This window comes from Amia ocellicauda, chromosome 6 (assembly GCF_036373705.1).
Source record: "Amia ocellicauda isolate fAmiCal2 chromosome 6, fAmiCal2.hap1, whole genome shotgun sequence".
Classification (NCBI taxonomy): Eukaryota; Metazoa; Chordata; class Actinopteri; order Amiiformes; family Amiidae; genus Amia; species Amia ocellicauda.
This window is the reverse complement of record NC_089855.1, coordinates 43,177,526-43,181,894: the sequence shown is the minus strand read 5'-3', so window position 1 is coordinate 43,181,894 and position 4,369 is coordinate 43,177,526. Positions and strand designations below refer to the sequence as shown.

Sequence of the window (4,369 nt, the reverse complement as noted above, 5' to 3'; positions counted from 1 at the left end):
CAGCAAGACACACAGAGCCATCCAGCTCAGCGTTGACATCACATGACAATCCTCTCTCTTAAGCTGACTGCTATGACATCACAGAGCACGTGCATTCCGTTGCTTGCCGTCTGTCAACCACTCAGTCACTGCCAGCCAGACTGCCTGGCTGGCTGGAAGGGGGGGCTGTTTGCTGCTGCTGCGTACCTTAGCAAGCTTATTTGCTTGACCGGCCTTCCTCCTCCTCTGCCCACATGCCCACCTATGCCCGATCTGCTGTTCACCTGGATCACAGCAAAACCCCAACAAGGCAGAGCCTCCCAAGAATGGTACAAACTCATCCACGTTCCCCTCCATGAAGAGGAACCCGAGTTCAAGACGCTTCCGACCAACTATACATATTTATGTGTATTAAAGATCACATTTTATTACATTTTGTTTTCCTGTACTTTATTACATCTTATTGTGATTTATAATTGTATTGTTTCTTTTCCATATATATGTTTGTATGTATGTATGTATAAATGTATGTTTGAATGTCCAATTGCTTTGACAATACAAATGCACTGAATTGAGAGAGAGAGAGACAGAGAGAGAGACAGAGACAGAGACAGACAGACACAGAAGACAGACAAACAGGCACTAACACAGCCACCCACCCACCCACTCTCACACATACACACACACTCTCTCTCTCTCTCTCTCTCTCTCTCTCTCTCTCTCTCTGCATGCTGGGAGTTCATAGGGGAAGTCAGTGGTGGTGGGAGGTTTGTTTGGAGAGAGTGTGTGTGTGTGTGTTTTTACTACTCTTTTTCTTTCCTTTTCTTGTTTTTTTATAGATACTTTTAATCGTTTGTTGGTTTTAAACGATTCGGGTTTAGGGGGTTGTTTTTCGATTTAGATCAGCATGGCGTTGCGGGCGGGGAGACCCCCCCTTCATTTAATTACGAAACGCTGACCCGAAAGCATGGGCTTATACTCGTGTCCCAGGAGTAGGTGTCGGTAGAGGACTGTGCGATGGAGATCGGAAGGAAGGTCGGCTTCCAGAACATCGTCTCTGCGGCTCGAATGAATAAGGGCATTGTGGTTTTCCTGAATTCTGAGGCGCTGGTGAAGGATGTGATGGAGGAGGGGGTCACAGTGAAGGGGACCTTCCTGCCCACGCTCCCTCTGGCCACCCCGGCTGTAAAGGTGGTTACTTCCAATGTGCCCCCCTTCCTGAGCAACGATCTGCTGGCGGGGGATCTGAGTCGCTATGGCCGGCTCACCTGCGCCATTAGGAGGGTGCTGCTGGGCTGCAGCGCCCCGGAGCTGAAACACGTCCTCTCTTACCGCAGACAGGGTTTCATGGTGCTGGCGGACGGCGCCGATGAGTTAAGCCTGTCTCTGAAGTTTAAGATCGAGGGGTTAGTGTACGTGGTGTTCGTGTCAACTGATACCATGAGGTGTTTCAGGTGTAGGGCGCAGGGGCACATCAGTCGCTCTTGCCCTCAGGGAGAGGCTCCGGCCGGGCGAGAGGAAGGTGAGGAGCAGGCAGGGCCGTCTGGTGTCGGCTCTGCCGGCCGGGGGAGCAATGAGGGGGAGGCGGTGGCAAACGCTACTGGCCTCGGTGGGGACAGAGTAGGGGAGCCTAGTGGGGATGCTGCTAGCAGTGAGAATGCAGAGCAGCCACGGGCTCAGTTAGCCGAGGAGGGAGCTGCTGTTGCTGCTGATGCGGCCGCCACCAAGACTGAACACTTAGCCAGTGATGATGTGTTTAAAGTGCCCAGGAAAAGACAGCAGAAGCAGTCTGCCCCGTCTTCTGAGGCCGTTGATACAGTTGTCTAAAAAGGCGAATATTGCGAGGACGGCTGGTGAGGAGGATCTCGGAGACGGTGTGGGGGCTGTGGTGCGGCGGGACTCCCAGTCAGGGGAGTCTGTCTGGGGGAACCTGCCGTCTCAACCCAAGGTGGCCGACCGGCTGCGGCGCCGGGAGTCTGAGTGCAGTGCTGCGGCTGTGGAGAGCGCAGACTCGGACAGCGCTGCTCAGGGGGACATCGCTGACTCCCAGGGCGAGCCCGCCTCCACTGACACTGCGGGATACAGTGCTAAAAGCATTAAGGATTTTTGAAGAGAGACCAAGGAAAAGAGGAATATAGTTTTAGAAAACTTCTTCCCTTATGCAAAGCAGTTCCTGGCATCTGCACAAGTGATCCTGCAGGATGTGGCACTCGCGGAGTTTAGTGAGCCGGAGTGCTACTGGTTAAAGAAGTGGAAAGAGTGTTGTCAGGACTGCTTTGCAATCTAAAGATGATGGTTAATAGTATGTTTTTTTATTTCTCAATTTTTATTTGTACAAGAGACGCACGCAGACAGTGTGAATGAGTGTGAGTGGCAGCGGGAGTGGAAAGGAGAGAGTGTGTTTAGCCAAGGGTCTAGTGTGAGTGGGGGAGTGGGGATTTTATTTTCACACACTTTTAAAATGGATTATTTTAAGAAAACAGAGTTTGTTGGTGGAAGATTGTTGATGGTAAAGGCATCAATGCCCACCTATGCCCGATCTGCTGTTCACCTGGATCACAGCTCCGCCCCAACAAGGCAGAGCCTCCCAAGAATGGTACAAACTCATCCACATTCCTCTCCATGGAAAGCTTTAACAAAAGGCAAAAGCGTTATAAGTAATGTAGAGGAACCCGAGTCCAAGACGCTTCCGACCAGCCATACATATTTGTGTGTATTAAAGATCACATTTTATTACATTTTGTTTTTCTGTACTATATTACATCTTATTGTGATTTATAATGATATTGTTTATTGCTTTGACAATACAAATGCACTGAATTGAGAGAGAGAGATAGAGAGAGAGAGAGAGAGAGAGAGAGAGAGATAGAGTGAGAGAGAGAGAGAGAGAAGTGCTAGGGCACATCTGTAACATAAACTAGGGAACATTCGTCACATGCTTAGGGAACATTCATATCATGCAGGGAACATTTGTAAAACGAATTAGGGAACCTTTGTGACATACTAAAAGGACATACTGGTAAGATGTTGGGCACATTTGAAACAACAAAAATGGCATTTGGTTATTTATTAGGGACATTTATACCAGTCTGTGCAAATATCTATGCATATTCCAATGTTTGCTGCAGGACTTACAGATTGAGTGAGGGGGTCAATATGTTTGATTCAGAACTAACCACTGATTCCTCAATTTTGTTTTAAACATAATTTAAAAGAAAAGTGGGCTATACATTGGTCTGTAAAAATGCAGCAATGGTCCCTAAAGCAATTTTTTTCGTTTTTTGACACAATTCCTTAAACCCATTTTCTGTAAAATATGTTATCAACTTGCATTAATATATCATCCAAACTACAATCATACTAATAATGAAAATGTTGATATTATTATATTCTAAGGGTACTAGTCTATTGTGTATTGTATTTATTATCAGGCCCTTCTCTTATGTTTTAGAGTTATTATTATTATTCCGTAAAATACACGGATTAAATTAAGTATTTTAACCACAAAGTATTGGCTTCAGTTATGATGCCCACTTCACTGTTCATATGCACACAGTTTCTGAGGTCTGGACCACTGCACAGTAGTCCCTGGAGTTGTAGTCCAGACCACTGCAAAATTCGTGCTGAAGTGATCTGGATCACCACGCAATGGCCCAAGGACCACTGCAAACTTGGATTTCAATGTTTTTGTGTAATCCATGTTGCAATAGCACCTACCATGTTCCTTTGTGGTGAGCTGGTTAATTCTGTTCTTTAACATTAAAGAGAAAAATTAACATGAATAAACTTACTGTTGAAGATTATTATTTTATTATTTTTATTTTTTGGCAGACGCCCTTATCCAGGGCGACTTACAACATAAGAGCAAAAATACAGAGAAGTACAAGGCATCAATCATTACAAATTCAACTTAGTTAAAAAATATCGCAATTCAAAATACATTTTAAAAATTCCAATTACAATTTACACAAGTACAGTAAAAGACTTCCTACATCCTGGACGGTGAAAGCTAAGTGCTGTCAAGATGTAGGGTTACAGACTAGGGCTACAGGAAAGGGAGCAAGGAGGAAAACATTCAAGAACGAGAGGAGCATAATAAGCTGAAGTGCTATCTAGCAGCGATAGAGGACTAATATTACAAGTGCGGTCGGAAGAGATGCGTCTTGAGTAAGCGCCGGAATGAGGTCAAGGACTCTGCTGTTTTGACTTTGGTGGGCAGGTCATTCCACCACCGATGTCAAAACAGCAGAGTCATTGACCTCATTCCGGCACTTGTGTAACCCTTGTGTCAGATGTAACACTTACCCAGTGGCTAACCCTAACTCTATGTTACAAATGTTCCCTAAACACTTATTTTGCAAGATCAATAAAAAACCTTTAGGAATTTTAA

At 45.5% G+C, this 4,369-nt stretch overlaps 1 non-coding gene across 1 annotated transcript; it reads right to left on the bottom strand.

Annotated features, from left to right (window-relative positions):
- Window positions 1–2,544: 2,544 nt before the first annotated feature.
- On the bottom strand, window positions 2,545–2,659 carry LOC136751994 (U5 spliceosomal RNA). Its single transcript, XR_010817177.1, has one exon. It is a non-coding gene; the product is annotated as a U5 spliceosomal RNA (small nuclear RNA).
- Window positions 2,660–4,369: the final 1,710 nt, after the last annotated feature.